General features: G+C 41.7%; 1 long non-coding RNA gene across 1 annotated transcript in view; it reads right to left on the bottom strand.

Moving 5' to 3' along the window:
* Positions 1-21,937, bottom strand: part of LOC124167619 — a 78,699-nt gene that overhangs the window by 42,412 nt on the left and 14,350 nt on the right. The window contains exon 3 of the long non-coding RNA XR_006866744.1: positions 15,342-15,382. This is a non-coding gene — a long non-coding RNA (uncharacterized LOC124167619). The remainder of the gene's footprint in view (positions 1-15,341; positions 15,383-21,937) is intronic.

Raw genomic sequence — 21,937 nt, forward strand, 5'->3', positions numbered from 1 at the left:
AGTGCCTCCATCTTGATTGAGATGTGACGTCACAAGGCAGTAGTCACCAGTGAAGTATCGCTATATTCCGTCGCCTTCTTTAGCGCGGCGAGAGTTACCGGGAATCGGTGGAGTTTGCTTCCTAAAAATGTCGTCTAGTACCGAAAACATGAATTCAAAATAGAATTATAAATGATTTTTGTTCCAAATTTCATCTCGACGTCGAAACAAAAGCCTGGAGAAGATATTCATTCCCGTGCCTTAAGCACAAGCTATACGGAATAAATGGTTCAAGGCTGCTCCTGACTCTTACCTATCGATGATATTCTGTTTTGAAGATCATTTGAAGGTATTGTAAGATCAAATTGATATTTATATTATAATAATTTACTTAATAGGTACCTCAGTCACATCAGAAAGTGTGTTGAGTCAAAATATAGCATCTTCCGCGTAGACCTACGTAATTTATAAACTGAAAGTAGTTTGGTTAAAGAATTATGGCGCGACTGTTTTTTTACATGACCGGGCAAAATGCGTACTTTGCCCATGATATGTGCATATATGATAACAAACGATTTTTGTTAAAGTTAATCTTTATTTGTTGAAATTAGTACATTTATAGGTGATACAGATATAAAGGTACACGGCAGGTCGCGCGGCGTAATTTGTACTCCACTGGTGACGGGTTCATCTTGCTGATATAAAAAATTAGCTACAATACCTCGAACTTTGAAAACTCGCAATATAGGCAGTCAAAGTACATTGTAAGAATACACGAGACCATTATAGCCCAGAATGTACGTACAATGTCGAAATCCTTGGTTTTCAAAGATTGACGTATTTTATACGCCAGCGCGCCCGGTCCAGGGTTATCAACTTTTATTTCATCCTATTTGTTAGTTGAAATTATATTTCAGAATGGTTCTTTTAGCACTGCTACTGAGGTAAACTGGTAGGTACTGAGTACAAGGTACTGAGGTATGTACTGAGTAAGTAAACTCCCTTTGGAGTAATGTGAATTACAAGTGTTCGAGATATATGGCATTTTATATTCGCTTTGTGTTCTTATTAATTATGCCTGTACGCATATTGTTGCTTGCCGGAGGCCTTTAATGGTATGTGCTCTTGCAAGAGTGGTTTTCATTTTTAATGTGGAAGTTGGTCAGTATAAGCAAAGAAAAAATTAACATTTTAGCGCACACCAACCCTTGTAGTCATCGTATCTCGGAGTTTGTAATGACACTGCTAAAATACCTAAACGCCATAATGATGATAAAAAAATTGTCTCATGTCAATGATTGCTGCAATTATAATTAATGATAAACTTGATGCCGTATGATCACAATGAAGACAACAAAAAATAATGCCATGGCGTAGTCTTGAACCACGGTCCTTCGGGTGAGATCGAATCGTGCACGCTACCACTACCCCAACCAACCCATTACGAAATTGTGGATATTTTGGATTTATATATATAACTTGTAAAAAGTAACGCATGAAAATTAATTAATTACAGCCTAACTAACGCCCTAATTGAAAAAGATGCAGCAAGGTACGCGGTCTCCCCTTGTTAGCCTTAACGTCTCGCATTTCTATGGAGCGTTGAAGCTGTCCTCCTTATTCAAAAATTCAGTAACCATAAATACATCAAAGTTTGGTATACCATTTATAAATCGTTGGAATTTTCCTTCTCCCAACCAAGATTATCTTTTCTTGAACCCATCCTGGACAGCGAACCATTGCAACAACCAGCCAGCTCGGAAATCCAGGCTAACATCCCATGATTCTAGTTGCGAAGGGCGAACGTTCCGGCCGGCGTGAATACATACGCAACGAATAAGTCTTGCAACAAACGTCTGAAATAGGTTTATTAGTTTGACTCGGTTCTTACAAAAAAAGTTTTGGCATGATAAACGGCATTGTGCCAAAATATACCCAGCGAAAAATAAATGCCATCATGCATTTATTAAAGATTCAATGTGCTATTCGTACTACTCTTTCCAAACTTGAAGTTGACACGTAAATGAATATTAATATATTACGCAATGATGAAGTCGTTTACTCAAAAGAGAAGCAGCCACATATATATTCTGAAGATATTTTATGACAGCAAAAAACGGATACCCTCAAATTCTGTAATTTTTCTATGCATTAATAGTGGTAGAACTAAACGGTGTAGAAGCTGCCTTCTGCTACTGCCTTGTGACGTCACGGCCAATATTCAACATGGACACCCGTTTTAGCGGCCTTTGAAATTTTCCATATTTCAGACGGTCATCTCGAATCAAGTATTCACTATTAGGATTTAAACTGTGGTTTTACGACATTATGTTATTCTGAACTCTAATTTAAAAAATGTGTTTGGTGCATTTGAAACACTAGTGCACTTCCCTATTTCAGGGTGTATGGATAGGGCTTGTGGCAACATATTCCAGCATACAAAAATATATAAGTGTGTATCATGAAAAGTACCGAGGAGAACTTTTTAATTCGAGATACACGAAAATGTCGAACATGCCAATTTTTTACGCGCCGAAAATTTTAATATGACAGCTCAAGTTTTAACACGCCACCAACCAGAAAGACAGGTACTGCGGTCGGTATTATCTAACATTATTATTAGTATCTAACATCATATTGATAATTTACACAAGTGACTATATTTGAAGCCTGGCAAGTGACTCAGAAACAACAGGGCAGGCGCAAGTAACGACAGTATCAGATCAATATGATGTATTGGCTCAAGAGAAAAGGGCACAGACGAAAAGACAGCGGGATAGGAGGGCCTAGCTATGCACAACAATGAAATTATGGCGCTGTTATTTAAAGGTTACGCTACACCCCAGCAATCCAAAGGTCACGACAAATGTGTCGTTCCAAACTCTCCTCCAGAGTAAAGACGTCAAGACAAAAACGCATCGATTAATACGTGAAGACGGGCAAAATTTGAGCTGTTTTCCAAAATTGAATCAATTATACCGACACGTAGCCGTTAATAAGTAACCGTCTCCCTACGATGGATCAATTTATGACTGACTGATGGGATGTAGAACATATATTGTACAAAAATTACGTATTTTATCCATCAGCCGACGTCAGGTATTTCACTGAAATTTCGAGTCAGCAAATGAAAATAAATTGGTAAACGAGCCAATTATTCCCTACTGTCTGGGAATTTTAGCGAATCATGATTCAGAGAACATCTCCGATGAAATTACGACAGCAGTATAATTAACTTCATGACCATGGACCATCATCTGAATTGGATAAGCGATTGGAAATCGCAACAAGCTCTCGGAATCTCTTTAATGCGTTCCATCCGCGCACACTTCCTGCCTAGTTCCACGCCGGTAGACACCACATAAACCCCTCCCATCAACCAATATGACGCGCTTCCGATGGGCGATGGCTATTCTGAAGAGGTAGAAAAAATATATAAGCAATCACGGACATAAACATGACGATTCTAGCTGAGGCGGCCTTTTTCCCAATCGCCTCCCTTCAAAACTTCCTCCATTTGAGTGGTCTCTCTCCTCCAATATATATCTCTTCCTCCATAGCGCTCATCGCCAAATAGCTCTGCGGGAACGCACCATCGTGACGCGTCGTGATGAAAAACGGCGACAATAGTGCCCAGTTTGCACTAACAACAGAGGGGCCAGCGTGTCTAGCAGTGAAGGCGAATAGTAATCTGTTGTCCTCGCAAAGTCTAAGCCCATATGAATGCCTGTAAGAATTGAGTTCGTATCACAAATTTCTTGGTACTTATCGAAGCCACTTTCTTTCTACGATACATGCACTACATTTAAAAAAAAATCACGCAAAATTATCCATTTATTTAATCATTATTGACAGAAGTTACACATTTTATCGTCGATATTTAATAGGTAGCAATGGATATTATATGCAATTACATCGACAATAACTATGTGCGGTATCCTACAACACTAAAAATTCTCTTAATATAAAAATATAAGGAAATTCTATTCATTCGTAATAGTTTTTGACAACACTTAACCGATCTATAGAAATGCGTGGAATATGTACAATGGCATCGAAGGGAAGTCCAAAATAACAGTGATAAACGTGAAAGACCTCAGATACTGAAATTATCCACCTAGACTAGGGATAGGTGCTTGGTTATTCGCAGGGAAACATACTAGGGAAGAGCATTATCTTGTGAACTGAATGTTGGTTCGAGTCATAAAAACTTCTTAGTATTTTTTACGCGAGTTTTTTTTCATTTTTCCATGTTTGCTTACGATGCTATTACTGCTAATGGTTGAGCAAATGAATTTTTTATCGTTATCATTCCTTAGAAATAATAATATGCACTTGCTGATGAATTACATCTCGGGCCGAAAAAAATTCTACCCCTTTCATTTATGAGAGTGCTTTCTAGAGCCACTTGAAACCTGGGCAGAATAGGTGCCCGAAATATAATTAACTCGCCAGAAGAATCGTAGCCATTTTCCTGGATGCTTTTCATTCATTTCTAGGCATCAATTAGCTCATTAACCTTAAATCTAACTACTTTGTTCCTAAGCCTACAATCAGGCTCTTGTTGAAAATTACACTTAAGATTTTAATTTAAAAATTAAAACGAAAGCATAAAAGGTAATGACGTCCAAACTACGCTCCAGCCAGTCAATTGCAAGCAGAAACGGAAGTCTGCGCCTGACACTGTCACGTCAGACAAAGCGGTTAAGCGGTTCTACCCGCGGCACATTTTTCGCAGCTCAGACAACTGCGCGGCAGTGAGGCCAGGGACAATGGAATGAAGAGAGAACTGACAGGTTGAAGCTTCACTCTATGCAGACAACATCCCTCCCTCAAACCGCGAGTTTCAGAAGTTTCGACGTCCTGCCTACTGCCCGGCGTCACTACAGCTTCCCCGACAGCTAGTATGGGGAGCGTGAGAGGCGGATAACGCAATTAAGCCGGATATTGTCCCATCGCGGGGAGGCAAGGTGAGAAGGAAGCTTGGTGAAAAAAAAAACGAGCGCGAGGAGGAAGCAGAGAGTTGAAGGTGGGAGAGATAAGAGGCGACGGGACGACTGGCTTGGAGAGGGGGGGGGGTGGAAGGGAGTGTTTGCATTCAGCGGGGGGAAGGGTGGAGACGGGGGAGGGGTAAAAACGGTGATACGGCTGCTTTATTGACTTGCGATAAAGGAGTTATGTAAACCGTTCTTTGGTCTCCAACGAACCTACTCCACACACCCTCCATCCGCCTCCTGCGCCAGCCATGATCCTTTTCAAATACCTTTGCGACTGGCCCAGTCGTGCAACCTCGGAATGTTTCGAGCGGTTTCGCTGCATGAGGTGGGACCAGCGGCACTAGGGTAGAGAGAGATGGGCATTGCCATATCTTCTCAAAAGATTTTATCAGTGAATGGAAACGAAAGACTGTCTCATATCTAACGATTTGATCGCTGGATCATTCTTCGTCATAAAATGATCCTCCAAAGTCGTTAGAACATTAATATCTTTGCTTGGTTACGCTTTTTAGTTGGACCTTCTTCGCTTCTATAGCGTTGAGGTGTTTTTCCCGTCCCGTTCCTTCCACTCCTCCTATCCTATCCCAGAGGCGTCGTCGGGCTCCTATCGCGGCGGCGCCTCTTTCCTTTTCCCTTCCTCACCAGCCCCTCCCCGGGTGGTCGGGCTTACAAGCCACGGGCTTGGTTCCCGGCCCCGGTGTGTTCTATCTCTGATGGGTTCCCCTTGAACCCTCGTTCTCAAAAACCCTCTCCCCACTTGGCAACACAGCTAACTTACGAAGCGTACACCACGGAGGTTTGAAAGCGACTGAGTTTCACGGAGGTTAGGCTCCGCCTATCGCGCTTTGGTTGTTTTTCAAGAAGTCACGTGCCCTCACTCTCTTCCCCCAAAAAACTAGGGCCTGCCTCTCAGTCGCAAAGATATTTGAAATAAACTCTAGCCCTCTTATGTGGAACGGCGGCGTAGGCAGTCTCGGCTGTGTTGGCTCACCAAGGATTCATGGCCCCAAGGCAACGCGACAATCGAAACGGCGAGAGGGAGGGAGAGAGGCCTTCGGAGGAATTTATTTTTCTTCCATGCGCCATCAGCGGAGCCGGAGGAGTCGAGGTGGAAGGGGGGAGGGGTGATTGCAGGAGAACAATAAGATCCTTTTTTTCCGCCTTCCTCACACACATCCGTTATTTCAACCTCACACCACGACCCAAGTTAACATGGAGGTATTTGAAAGTCCTCGGTGTATCGTACTTTTCCATACTCGCACACATTAATGATTTGTACCATATTTTCATGGTCCTTTGATGAACTCTATCGACTTTTCTATTTGCGCAAATTCTGATGGATGAAAATATTTTCGGTTGTGTTTTGCTCGTGGAGAGAATATGGGAAATTTTTGCCATTACTACAATAAAGAGTACCTATGTGCTTCACTCGAAAAGGAACTATACGCAATTCATGCGATTTCAGTTCACCACCTTCTAGCCCTCATAAAAAAATACTTATACCACGATTACTCATTAGTAGCGCGTGATGGCTTAGTTATAGGTCACAGTTCTTGGGGTTTCGATCCATTCCAACTCGATATTTGAGGGAAGTTTTTTACACATTTCAACTCAAGAGCGTGGAGTCCACTGCAGTAATATGACATCACAGACATGAACACGAACCCATATCTACTCCTCGGCAGATGAAATTGGAACTCACGCCGACGAAGATATAATTATTCATACGCAGTCCACTTAGACACGTACGCAGGGTCATCTCGGACTTAATGAGCGCAGCGATGCCTAGATGAAATAGACGAATAGCGCATGGCCGGTTACGACGTCGTCGTCGGATGCCGGGTTTTCCTACGAGCCCGTCACTCGCTAGGTAATTCCCGCATTTTGCGTCGACGTCGTAATGATAGCGAGTCCACCGATTGGAGCTCCTTGCCTTGACAATGAAAACCGCACCGTTTTCATCACGGTACGACCTCGGGGCGTTGCAATGTGCTTCGGTCTGGCGAGTCGCGCATCTGACTGCGGGAGGAGAATTGTGTCATCCCCCGGCGTGGGAGAGGAAGTTGAACGAGGGACACTCATTGCATCACCTTACGCACGAATAAAGGAGGGGCAGAAGCGGAGGAAAAGTGCACTTGGATGCGAACACCCATGAACGTGGAGTTGATTGTTAAAGAGCAGACTTATAAATCAGTGTCCAGTGTCCAGCCAGTGCTTTAGATGCAATATAACCCTATAGCTATAATCAAAACATCCTATCATTGTATTCAATCCTATTATTAAAAAAAACTCTTCCCGTTCTGATTTTAATACGAAAAAATGATACATTCCTAAGTTTCTACATTATTACTACGTACCTAAATTTCTTCCCTGCCAGACTGGCGGTTCGCCGGTCACATGCAGCCGTAAATGCTAATTTACGCTGAAGTTAATTCACTAAACTATATAACGTGCTTTCATTTCCCCAACTGTATTCCTGTATTCTAAATTCAAAATAAAACTTCAGGTAAATTAAAACGGCGAATTACCCCGGAAGAATCTCACCAATCGTTCTGAATGGCCAGTCGTGTAAATGGAGTTTGACACGCATGATCTGGTGCGGGTGGGCAGAGAATCGCAAAAGCAACGCGGGTCGTCGGTGGTGCCAGTCGTTTTACCAACAGAGAATCGTCGAACGAATTACGCCCGGTGGCGGCTTCGTGCACACAATGGAGAAAAGTGGATGGGGCAGAGGAGGAATAGTGGAGAACATTGGGTAAAACGGAGAGGAAGACGGACAGAAATAGGATCAGAATGTAAAAGAGAAAGCCAAAAAGGATGGAGAGACTCGGAGACAGTAAATTTATGTGATAGGTATAATTTAAAGGCAAAGGTAAGGAGAAAATATATTTATAAAACGAAGCGGTGAGAAAATTCGTCGATTTCTTTTTCGAGCACATTTCAGGAGCGGTATAAACAAACTACCCAGGCGACATTCGAATTCGAGAAAATTCGACCGCCGAAAGCAGACTCATCAAGGTGATATAGGAAATCATAAACAAATAATTTTGCCTCATATATTTAACCGTGGAAACGATCTAATTATGAAACAATCCGCCTTCTTGTTAGGCCGCACAGCCATTCCTTGGGCTATGAAATAACCGCTCAAAGAGTGAACACGTGGAATCCACAAAGGAGGAATGCAAACCCACGACCTAACACTAGGCAAAAAAGATAATAACCTCAAGGCCACCGATTCCATTCGGATACAATAATTCTGAGTTAGGCGAGGAGAGAACTGGCGTTCTCATATAGAGCTTCAAATTATAAACACATGAACCGGAATTTTTCCTCATTTTTACACAAGTTTGAAATTCAACTTTTTCACAAAATCTTCACGTTCTAGTCGGCAAGCAAGATGCAAACCCCACAGCCTTGAGGCGAACAAGGTAAATGTGAAAAAGGATGATAGGATGACGAAGAAGGATGAACGTGATAGGAGGAATATATAGAGAAACGGGAGAGAGAGTGAGGAGCGAAAAGTACACACAAAGTGTGAGGATGAGGAGAGGCATGATGGGATCGAAAAAAAAACAGAGGAGGTGCAGTCGGCGCTCAGCAGCGCCCGGTACTTCACCCGCTTCCGCCCTTTTCCCGCTCCGACGCATCACGCGACTCTAATGTTAAAATAAATCGCCGTCTGGGTAACGAGAGAGAGAGAGAAGCCCCCCCTTCCCCCCTTTCCCCTCCAAAAGTGGATGGGGGGAGGGAGCAGGAGGCGACGGGCGAGATAAAAGGGGCAGTCGAAGGGAGGGCCTATGTGTGCCACCTTTCTTCTCCCCCCTCCCGCTCCTAATGCCAGCGAGGAAGACCTCTAGCATAGGAAGGCCGCGGCGGCGTGTGCACCTGCAATAGCGATCCACTTCGACAGCGGGAGCCAAGGAAGGCGGACCGTGGTGGAGGGGGGGGTCATGTGTTATGTGTTGGGGGGGGGCTCACCCGGGGTCTACCGCAGTGCATCGCGGTGCGTGCACACATTTTCTTCTCCCATCCCCCACTTCCTCAACCTTTCCTTTCTCTCTCCCTTTCTTTCCAATTCTATAGCGTGGTTTGCGGAGGATCACTGGTCGTGGTTACTTGGTTAGAAGGCATTGCCCTTGTCAGCAGGATTGCGTACGCCTCCTGCTCTGTTGGTATTTTTTGCTGACGAATAACTCGCGTTAAACTTATACTATAGATCGATGGCTAAGTTCTAATAACACGTACCTCAAAATTTGGCCGGTCTGAGTTAATACTGCTAATACTGTTAATCAGTAGCGGATCTACGAGGGGGCCAAGGGGGCTATAACTCCCCTTGAGTATCCAATTAACACTAGTTAGAGTGGTAATTTTTTCCGACCCCCACAACTGCTGGAAAATTTAACCCCATTTAGGCCTCCCCCCTTGTCTCTATCCTGGATCCGCCACTGCTGTTAATTAGCAATAAAATTCAAGGAAAAAACAACTCTTTGTTCGCAAATGTATGCTTCTTTTTCAGTTTTATGCATTTTTGGCTTTTAATCCAATTAAAATTATATACCATTTAAAAAATAAATCGTTTTTTTCTCTCCTGAAAAGTTGCTGTTTTTGAGATACGTGTTGCTAGAACTTAGCCATCGATATCTTGAAATTTTAAGGAAATATAAAGTAGACCATGACCAACTTTTCCTATACCTCAAATTTAAAAGTTTTTCCTTTGAATTTTTCATCTGCAGTTTTTTTTTTAATGTTTATAACGGTCAAATCAATCAACTCGTCAGGGGCTGGCGCAAAAAAAATCTCCAACACAATTCGTCCATACTAAGGGGACTACGTATAGAATAAGAGATATTTTTATCCGAACGGATAGGAATTGACATTTGCTTTTCCCCCGAAAAATAAGGGACAAATATTTAGTGGTATTCAGAAGTCGCACATCTACAATGCGAATATATTTTCTCTTTATGTCAACGGCTGTTATCCACCCATACCCCGTCACCGACCCACCAACAAACATTTTCGTTATTTATCAATTTCATCATTTGACCGAACTTTCTCAGCTCTATCCATATAGCATTCCAATAAATTAGAACACTCCCTCAAAAATGAATATTTTTAATCCGGTCACGCCGCGAGAAGAGGACATAAATCAGAGCCTTAATTCATTATATAGCATTACCATTATTCTTCCATTGGCAGTAAAAATGTGCATCTGAAAGTATTTAAAGCAAAGACAAATAGCGAATGCTGTTACACTATAGCCGCTGGGGACAGAGCAAGAGACAATCAAGTTCGTGAGGAAAAAAGTCCTCTCTTGAAGAGACATGCGCAGTTAAGTACGCCTGGAGGATGATCAATGGCGACCATTAAAGTAAATAGCTATTATAAGAACAAAGGTATTTGCTTCCCATATAATTAATGATCCTGCAATATATACAGTACATTAAAGCCAGCTTGAGAAGGTTTCCTCACCATTTCACAAGAGCAATTTCACCGAGGCATTCTGAAATTAAACCGTATGCCAGGAGTCAATCATCGCATTGCTGAAAAAGTACGAAATAAGATCTTCATCATAAATTTCAAAAAAGCGTACGTAGCAAGTCCACTTAAAAGATGAAAAAAATTTCAATTAATTACGATTTGCACTAAGTGAAAGGGAAGGACTCATACATTTTCCACGTTATTTCATTATAGACCAACCCACGATAAGAATAAATGATGAAATCATCTACATATCATTGCCGTTTTTCCTCGATATGTTTCGCCCAAAAGGTCTTTCACACGATAAATAAAATGGTAGCTCAGACGTGGAAGTCACAAGCGAATATCGAACAAAATAATTCAATCGGAATCCTTCCTTCTCTTTCATGCTTTATGGATACATATTCAGGGTGGTTCGGGGAGGGAAATTAGAACAACGAACCATCTCTCCGAATAACTGGACGAAAGATCACTCAAAGTTATAGACCTCGAAAATAAATTTTTAGGAGCTCGTCTCCGTTTGTTGGAATTGATCACTCACATAAAACGATATGCCGCGGCGCATTTCGACACCAGACAATACAAAGAAGGAAAAAAAACGTGGACAGAGCGAGATACAAACGTAGACCGGGGCCTGGTAGAGCAGCGACGCGAACAAAATTGTTTTGGGGTAAAACAAAAAAAATAAGCAAATGAACTCTCTCGCCGATGCCGCTGCCGCCGCAGTCATTCCGTTCAGCTGAACCGACAAACGAATCAGTGACGTAATCTTTTTGTTCGACGGCTCTACCGGACACACACACTCCGAAAAATCTCCACACGAAAGCGTCGAGAGGTAAAAATCACAGAGAGTCACGCTGACGAAAAAAAATAAATAAAAACAAAAGAAATGCGAAAAAAGCGAGCGCTGCCCAAGCACTGGCGGGAGGAGGTGGGACGGTCGGTCGTTCAATTTCACGGAGTAGAGAAATAAATCAATTGCGAATATATTTCCCGATATGACACTCAGGCGAGAAGAGTTTTTCGATGATTTTATGATGGTAAAAAAAGGAATACGGTGCGCCGAAAAGATGAAGGCTACGCGTAGGAGCCCGCACCAAAAAAATTAAGTTAACGTAGCTTGACTTAATGTCACCAAGACATAAAAATGAAATTTTCCTCCAAATGCACCTCTGAAGGTGTATTAATTGTGAAATCGACCTGAGAGACATTTCTATAGTTAACATGGCTGTCGAAAAACATTACTAACTTCGTTGCTATTGGCAACAGAGCAGAGAATGATTATTTCCAGATATAATAAGTCCAAATACGAGGCGTATTGGAGAGGCGTCCCTCTCACGCGCCCAGTTTTTCTTCTGTACACTATTACACCTTTTATATTTTGCATTATCAACTTAAAATCGTCATATCGTATGAAGTACAACCATGCACACATCTCTCATTTGAACATACCTTCATCTATTTTTCAGTTGATTATATACTTCATATTTTAGTCAAACTCGACCTTAAATATGGATACAATCAAAATTCCCTGAAAATTTCAGGATGATAACTCAAATTTCAAATGAGTAATACCGAACCAAAAATAAATTCAACCTTGCAAGGAGTGACGAGTCCTCTTAATTTGTTAAGAAAAAGTACGCGCTCCTCTTAAGTTTCCGACTCTATCGTTACGCCAAATTAAGTCAAGTCGTCGAGAACGAGGCCTGAAGGGTCGTTAACTTTGCGTGGGGATGGGAATGATAGACCAATAAAAACGGAAGAAAGGAATTAAATGCACGCATTAGCGGTTCAGTTTTTATTCGGCCGGAGGCGAGAGACTGGTGAAAAGAGTAAAAAAAAGAAGTGAAGAGGAGGAAATGGCGACCGGCGTATGAATAACCAGCACATATCACGTGCAGCTCAAGAGCCATCACGAGAGGACTTTTCGAAAAAGCGCGGAAAAACGGTGAACGAAGCGGGACACAAAACCGCGAGAAGTGGGTCATAGTCCCTGCGGGCGAGGCATCTCAGATCGTGCGGGGACGGGCACCGTGAAATGGCGGCATTTGCGGCAAATCCTAACGCGGATCCCGCGTCTTCATTAGGGGATTCATTTTTTTCGCAACATCCCAGGCTTTCAAACTTCCAGGCGCCATCTTGAAACGACCAAGTCCGACGCAATATACCATCGAAGTTCGCGACCCCTCTATCCCTCCCCAAAGCGGTTGAATATAGCGAAATGAATAACATGCCACCATTTGCTTAGTGAGCAGCGAGCTATTCCGCACCACAAAGGGTCTAGAATCAGTTTTTCTCAATGTTAGAACGCCGTACGATCACGACAAGAACTCGCGGACTTGAACGAATCATTGGCTCAGCTCACATGCACACCAATGACTATACTTGCAAAAAGCAATCGTAAGCTGAATCGGGGGATGTTGAAGAGTGACCAATAGAAACGCCTAAAAATCCTAATGGCCAAAAACTAATAACAAAATAGCGTCTTTGAAAAAATTTCAACATGTATAGGAAAGAGTAAATATACCCTGAAGTTCACTGAAAATCAATAACATGCCAATGCAGTGAGCTGGAAATAAATCCGACCTCGGTGATACACGGCACTTATCATTGTCTGTGAGTCACACATAATACTGATTCAATAATAAAAATGGCTATGTAAACATAATTTAGGGATTTTTGAATGCATAAATTATTGATTACTACTAATGCATTGATAAACATTAAAATATCGATCGCTGAACAAACTTTACAAAATTATACGTGCCAACGGCATTTACCGAAAAAAGTTTCTATGGGCAAGAGCGCCAGGGATTTCCACAAAAATGACATCCAATCAATATACAACGTAGCAAATCACCGATTCAGGACGCCATGAGAGAAACATTTATTCATATTGCAAAAAATGATTGTATCTAAATCCCATTACGGCGGTTAGAACGTGTGCCGAATGGTCGAAAATAAATGAAAAGGAATTATTTCCAGAATAAAAAAGGACAAAATTTGGATTTTCCCCATTGTAGTTTTTCAAATGTTCCGCAACTGAGCCTTTTTCCAAAAGCAATAACATCAATTTTATATTTTATAATGAAACTGAAAATGCAAAGACGCTATTACCTATACTCAAAACATTTTTCCATCGATGAATACCGAAAATTCCCATTACATTGAATTCTTTGACGAAAAATACTGCGAAAAAGTCTTATTCATCACTACTTTGTAGCAACCTGTACGGAATAGATAACAGATGTATTCGGTGCCAAAAAAATCCTAAAAATGTCGTAAAAAATGTAATGTACATTTACATGATGACTGTTTTAAAAGTATCATGCGAAATAATGGAGTGAAGCAAGTGCATTCTCAATTTAAAACGTGATATTAAGAATATTCGGTATAATACGGATTTTTCTTTATACTCCCATTCGTTCCCAGTGTTCCAAAATTGGAGCATAGTATTACTCTACTTCTAAGGGTGTAAACTTCTTGCAAAAATTATTTATTTACTTAGGATAAATAGAACCAACAAAAATACCAAAAAATTTAAATTTGTAGCAAAAAAAATAATCCGGGTAAAAGGTTAACAAAATTAAGTGCATCGAGCCAAAAATTTATCCTCCAACTCCCCTCTTTGAAAGGGTTAATTTTCTCATCCCCCCCAGGGTTCCCGTCCAGACACTTCTGAAGATAGAGTTATCTTGGACGCTAGGCAACGAGTTCACGACGCATTCATTACGGTAATTACTTTGCGCTTTACGTATAGAGTCAGCCGCGATCGTTTCTCAAAAGCTGGACGTTGAGCGGGCAGCGCACATATGTGAATATGCGCGCATGCATCAAAATTCGTGCGTAACCTAGGGGCCGCCACTTCGCTCACAATTTCGAACAATGTATTGAACTGGGGCCAGGTACATGGGCGCTTCTACATGGAGCACATACATGCATATGTATACATAAATGCTCTGGCCACGGGCACAAAGGCGGTCAGCGGCGCATTATTATCGCATCGCAGGGCTCCGAACGCGTTCGTCCTTCCCTTCGGCGCGGACGTTGCGAAATCCTTTTAAGCGAAGGCAAAGAGAGCGAGCGAGAGAGGAGCAAAATAAAAGCGTTGCTTCACTTCCTGCTCGGCTATGCACCGCTGAAACCGCGCCACGCGCTGTAGGTACACCCCCTTGGAAAGGTATTAACGACGCCGCAAGATGGGGGAGGCGACTACACTGTACGGTCAGCTAGCGGGGGAGCGACTGCGCCTTCTGTGCGTCTCAACGGGGATGTCTTTCACGGGCAGCGGTGCAAGTAGATAAGGCTGTGAAACCTTTTTATCGATAAAAGCGCCAGAATAACACTTTTTTGAGGATCTCATCAACCAGGGCTCAGGCGTCATTACTGATAGTGACCGCGATGGTTTTCTAGGTACGTAAATGCGACATTGAATAAGGGAGTAGTTTGAAAAGTTAGGGGTGCGAATAGAAACATTTACCAAATTAAAAGATAAGGCGAGAAAAATACTTCAAAAGCAAGGTCCGTTAATGGTAAGTTCAACCTAAAAAGCGCATTAATCTAGTTCTTTATTTAGTGCAGTAATATTTTTGCAAATTAACGACTAACTGATGAACGATTCTTTTGCCTACGTTACGAATTACTACAATTAAATATTTCTCTAAAATACTAATTGCTCTCTTTTTTAATTAAATTTCACCATGGATTTTGATTATTGGTACAGATAATCCTATCGAAAAAATCTCCACCGTTGGACACAAGAATTTTGTACTTATACACAGGACAGACTGATTCGATCCAAAATAATAATTGAATCAATCTTTCGGCAAGCTTTAAAAATTCAAATTTCCACACAAATAAATTAAAAAATAAGCTTTTAATTCTTACCTGGTGTAGTTTGCCAGCTTAGCCCCCCGATGAACATTTTTCTGAAAAATAGAAATAACAGTTATAAGTAAACACGTCTGTAACTTAATTAAGAGTGAACAACGATTACTTAAAAAATTAGTGTATATTCAAATATGGACCGAATATCGAAATACATTTTCGTTGTATACCATATACCCATCTGTTTAGAAATAACAATTAAAATTTAACAAATATGAAAAAGGCTGACAGTGTGAATGGAAAAGAGAAATTGGGACACACATTCTCAGAAAATATCTACAAACATGAAATTAAAAATGAGAAGAAAAATGTTGACCCAAAAGTATGAAATACAGGTGAAGTATTGAGCATTTAAACACTGAAACGGGGAAAAACAAAGGAAATTCGTTTCACTGATGAGTAAATACAATAAAATAAGAAAACCATTTTCTTGTAAGTTAGCTTTCGATCAACAGCCACAGTACAGTTACTGCGGTATATTTCAGCAAAATCAAAAATCAGCACAAACACTTCCTTCGACAACAGTTCTCACCGTAAATAAATGGGTCATTTAATTCGAGTTTCCGTCCACAGTTTATCAATATCATGTATTTAGTTCATTAAACGCTACTTTTATGCCGCTGATGTAGGTTTTTGTGTACTCTTAAAAACTGGAAGCAACATTATTCATGCATTTAAACTTACTCCCACATTCTGACCATTGGCTTACGAGCAAATGAAATCAATACCTTTGTGTACGACACACTCAATAATCACGATTGGAATAAAAACCTCAAAAAATATATGATATAACTTATGCAAAAAATCTCCGCCTGACTCTTTCGATTTGCTGCGTGAGAATAAATTTCAAAAATAAATCATATAACAGGAACACCACACGTGTGTATATTCCTTGAACGTAAAGGGAGACACGGAGAAAACCAAAACATAGTGATTCAGCAGGAAAAAAAATTGATGACGATCTAAAAACAAATAAAGTAGCCAACACACGCCGTCGTACTGTCCACGTCGATGAAATTTTAAGTCGAGAACAGAAGAGCAGAGAGTGGAACAGAAGGAATGAATGAATGAATCGAGAAAAAGGGGTTATTTGTGAGTGAAAGGGAGAGAGGAGGAGGGGGGGTAGGGAGAGTTCCGCAGTTGTTTGGCGAACAGGGAGGGGGGAGGATGGGATTGGACGCGTAAAGGGGGAGGGGGGAAAGGCATCGAGGGAGAAGGGGAGAAAGGTGTGTGAGGGGAGGTTGGGGGTGGGGGGATGTGCTGCTAGGGCGTCGCTAGGGACCCAAACGAGAGCAAACAAACGCTCCGTCGCCTTCAGCACGAAGACAGTCTCCCTCCCACTACACCCACTGCCCAACCCCTTCCCTTCAAAATCACCCTCACTCCTTCCCGTGCATACCCCCCTCCACCCAACCCGCATGCCAAACCGTGTGAAGGAGGGGAAAGCGAATTTCTGGGAAAGGAAAGAGCGGCAAGTTTAGAAAAAGTGAAAAGAAGACGCGACGGAGAGAGAGAGAGGGAAGGAAGGTGGAAAGTTTTCTTCCTCATTTCTGGGGAGGGGTTCGGGGAATCTTTGGGAAGTCCGCCCTTCTCTCTCGGGAGGTAAGCCAGGGAAAAAAAACTAAAAGTTAAAAAAAAAAATCTTTTTGAAGCAATAAGGAGAAGGAGAGTGGTAGCCTAACACTTGGGCGCTGGCCGATGGGTCCAGGGTTCAAAAACGGGGTGAAGCCAACAAGATAACCCAAATGAAAGTCCTCGAATTACAAAGTAGCCCAGGGATAAGAACTGCCCCCCTCCCGCACTAACAGTGTGAAATATACACGTCTGGGGTTTAGTCTGGGGTCATCTCTACCCCCACCTTTACAATCCAACATACGAATTGAATCTGTTTGAATGAAAAAAAAACGAAGCGAGAGGTTTTTGGTGGGTTTGGCTGGTTAAAGGAATTAATGGAGCAAGGAGCAAGGGTCTCAGTTTCGCCGTTTAGCATAGGCGAGTAAGTCGATACAAAAATACAACACAGTAATTTTTTTCTTTACTGCTCAGGGCTTCTGTCAATTGAAGTATAAGCACCCAGGACTAGGTTACCAATGAATGAACCTCACCAACCTATGATATCTATGAACTATGTCCATCAATGCATTGGTCGAAATTTGTTCATTAATGCTGGCATTAAAGAACAAAGGTCAAAGGTATCATAATGTAAGGGAAAATAATACAAATATCAACTCATTTTAATGCCGAAAGCTGCAATACAAGTCTAAGTTTTCAACGATGAGAAGCCCCAATGATTCCCTGCATCGTGGATTTCATCAACCTCACGAATCCCGTCAGATTTGGCGACCTCGAAATCTAAGATTGTTGGAGAGCCCTCAAAAACAATGGCTCTATAACAGAAATCATCATGTCTTCATTTTCTCGTCATTTATTCCGTGAGTGCTCGCCATTCCTAGCCGTATGCACACGTATAATTCCAGGAAGCTCTGGACTATGTATAGAACGATGCATCAGCACGGCATTGCATTGGAAAAGTGATTGCGTCGGGTCTATATTACACGTATATGCCACGAGGCGGACATGTTACTGGAAGAAAGGAACCAAAATTCATGCCAGCACATCATGCCCAAAAGTGTCTTTTTTTCCAGGAATAAGGATGGGACTGCTTTCGAAAAGCCTTTCCCCAGAGGCTTCTGGCACGTGGATCTTCAACCATAGGATCAATACTTGAATTTAATTCAGAGCTACAACCAAAGATGAAAAAAAGGCGAACATGCTCAATAACTTGTTGTCTGCCAGCTACAATACGTTATATATTTTCAAAGCCAAAATCAATGTAGAGTTCGTGATCATACTTTAATTTCAATAACCCATATTCCATTCGACCTAATTGAGGAGCACAAATGTAAGAGGCTTTCCACGCAGACTAGAAACGAAAGAGAGAAATACGGAATTATTTTAATAATCACATTTTGAGCACGGGCACACACCTAGAATCGCTGTGTTACATTACCCAAACAACACGAACGGAGTGCCGTGATTAAAAAGTATATTTTCGGGTCAAATCCGATTTTTCCCCCTGAGTTTCGCAATTCAAAAATAGGGACTGTCACACTTTTTATCATTGTTTGCCTCTTCCACGCTGGCCACTCTGCATTCAGCGAAGCAGCTAATTTGCTTTGGAGAGCTAGCTGCGTTAAAATGGCAATCCGCGTAACTCCAGCGCCAATTTAGGCAGTTTTTCCACCTCGCAGAAGAAAAGTCTTTTCGCTGGAAAAGTAAACCTCGGCCTGTATTCTGCCAATATTTCGCCTGCACGCCTGACCTTGTTTGGTGGCGCATCGAAGAGGCGTGGCTGACCCACGAGTCTTAAGGTGGTTGAGGCGCTTATCGCAGATTACCGAGAGACCGTATTAATATCAAGAGCCTAAAAAAGTGTCTGCGCTTCACTTTAGCACATCATCGTTACAATTGGAAATAATTTCTATCCCATCTATAGCAGTAAATAAAACGAATTGCATTTTATGCATAGCAACAAAATAACCGCATCCAGGACATCAAAATAGCTCCGGATGGATGACACCAGATAAATAGAGGAAATAAATTAAATACAATTCTACTAGCAGCAATTTGGCAAACTTTCCATGACAAGAATGACATAAATTGTGGTAAGATGATAAGCAAAATAACATGAATGAAGCGGCGAGATCTTGAAAATGAATAATGAAATGCATGAACCAACGTTACAACTTTTACTCCAATGAAGTGCGTGACAATACACTTTAATGTATTACTGTCGAGGAAATAATGTAATACTCGGAGTACCACCGATGGGTCAACCCACAGAGACTGCACGACCGATTTGGAAATCGAACATTTGACCACGGGAAGGACTAACAGAGCGCGTGGGACGAGGAATCGAGACACAGGTATGTGGCTGAATTTTTTTTACAGATTGCAGACATCAGGTACTTGAGAAAGTTTTTCAAGAAAATCAGCCTCCCCTATCGGTTGTAGAATTATAAAACAATATTACTTACTTCCACAAAACCTGCCTTTACCTTTGTATAAACTTGGAAGGACTACGTTGCATTTTTGTTTCATTTAGATGTATCGTACTGTGAGTACTTTTCGCAATATAAATCTAAATAATAAAACTGTTCTAATAAATTAGGATCAAAAAAGTACAACACAAAATCGTGAATTTTCGTCTACTTTTTCACATTCTAAACGGAAATTCATGTTTGTATCCCTGGTGTGTAGTTAATTATACATATGCTGAATATTGCGCTTATCAATCAATAACACATTCGGTAGCGATGACGCTGGCATGAACTCAACCATAAATCAAGTTTTAACGCCCGAAAATATTAAGGGAGATAGGCACATTTAGCTGAATGTGATTAAAAGGCATTTAAAATCAATATAAAATGCGTTTGGAATAACCCATCTCAAAGACCACCTGAATTTTTCTCAGCGGACCTGAGGTTCACACAACCCCATTCTCAAGCGGCTTGGACGTCTCCAGCACGAGCACACTGAAACTCCCCCCCCCCCAGTAATTTCTCCTCCACCCGATAGTCCGCCAGTTCGTTTCCTGGAATTGGATACCCAACGTCTCCCACCTCACTCCACCCACTGCCAAGCAAACTCCCGTCCAATTTCTCCCCTCACTGAAGGCATGGCGCGTGCCAGACCACAACATACTTCCCACTCGGAGAGAGAGAGGAAGTGAGCGCCCTTCCGAAAAATGAGACGAGACATTCGCGGAAGGGGCTAGCCATCTCATCGGGTCCGAGGTGGCCCCGTTGGCCACAGAGTCTAGGTTGCATTCGCAAACGACGAAGGCGTTAAAATGTTGAATGCGGCGGAAAGAGAAATGGGCAATATCCCAATAAACTATATACAGACTGTCCCAAGGGTCGTGTGTCATTTTTGACCTGTAATTTTAGTAACTTTGCATCGAGCAACGTTCATGAAAATTGGCACACTTGTGGGGAAAGGTCCTAAGTTTTGTTGAGTGCAAGCAAAATTTTACAATTTTGACCTTTTGACCTCACTATTTGGGTCCAAACCAAAAATTTGAATTTGCCTTATAGGGTTTCAATGTTAAAAAAATCGAGATAGAAAAATGTCATAATTTCATTGACCAAGATGTCAATTCTTAGGTTTTCGGGTACAAGAAACCCGAAAATAACACTTTTATTTCATTAATTAACACTTTTATAACACTGTATAGTCTTGCGGAATGGAAAGAAGGCGAGACCACGAGAAGCTCAACGCACAAGGCTAGGAAAATCACTCTCTGACGAAACAGAGGAACGCGCGTACACTACACGAGCAAGGAATAAAAATTCGATAGCGGCGACGATCGGGCGTATTGAATCGCGGTGTCCCCACCAGTGGCGTAACTATGGGGGGGATGATGGGGGTAGATCCCCCCGCCAAAGCCTCAGAGAAATAAATATAATATTAAAAAATATTGTATCGTTTTGACTTATAGTAAAATTTAACGTAACCTTTTAATGAAACCCAAATTTTAAGTGCAAAAATTATGTAAAATGCATTTGCAGGCATTTCATTTTTCCAAATTTTTCCTAAAAGGGTGGTGGTGGGTGGGAGGTCGCCCTTCCCCATCCCCTCTAATCCCCCCCTCCCCAAAGCATATTCCTAGTTACGCCACTGGTCCCCACCGATGGTCCCTACGACTCAAATCGGTCACTAACTATTAAAAATTGAGCTATAAGAAATAATAAGTACAAAAATGAGATTGAATATTGGAGTATGCAACCTAGGGTTTATCACATTTTGGGAGATACAAAATCATACTTTCGGCAGAAGCGGCGCGGACTAGATTAAGGTGTAGGCTGCGTCCACCTCTAGTTAATACTTCAAAATAGCATTGAAAAGTCATTAATTCGGAACATTACATCATCTCGACCATCATTTCGGTTAACCTCTCACATTATCGTTTCTCAACTATTTCCCCATGAAATTCAAATTGCTCTGCCTCTCAGCGCCGCAAGTGGCGACTTCCCTAAACCTATTGCAATGCGCGGTGGGTGACGGTACAGAGACAGACTGGGAAATTCTCTATTTTAATTTTTGGTTGTTTACCTTATCACTTATTGGTAGCTTGTCGAGGCGTGAGGTTCAATGCTCAATCGTCCCAGCGGAATGTTATCCCTATAAGCTTGACTTTTTGAACAAAAAAATATAACCCACACTTTTCCATTTTTTCTGGTCCGTTAACTTTTTTCCAAATCCGCGTTCGTATGCAAGTACAAAGCATACCACTTTATGAGACAGTAGGATAAATTCGCAAATTTTAATTGAAAAATGGCTAAAACGTGACAATAGTATGTTCCCGATGGCGTTGAATCATCTTTCAAACGATAGAATGAAAGCATTTTACGGACGGGAAAACAAGGAAACACCGTAAATCATTGCAAAATCTCTGTTTGCACAAAATGACGCAGATACCACGAACGAACGCATAGTTCCAACTACACAAGCTGAAGCCACTACCGTCGCGACACTTGAAGAGATAAGGTCAGTGCAAACACAGAGCACAATGTGATAAACGCTACCTATTGAGA

Source organism: Ischnura elegans, chromosome 1, assembly GCF_921293095.1.
Source record: "Ischnura elegans chromosome 1, ioIscEleg1.1, whole genome shotgun sequence".
Taxonomy (NCBI): domain Eukaryota; kingdom Metazoa; phylum Arthropoda; class Insecta; order Odonata; family Coenagrionidae; genus Ischnura; species Ischnura elegans.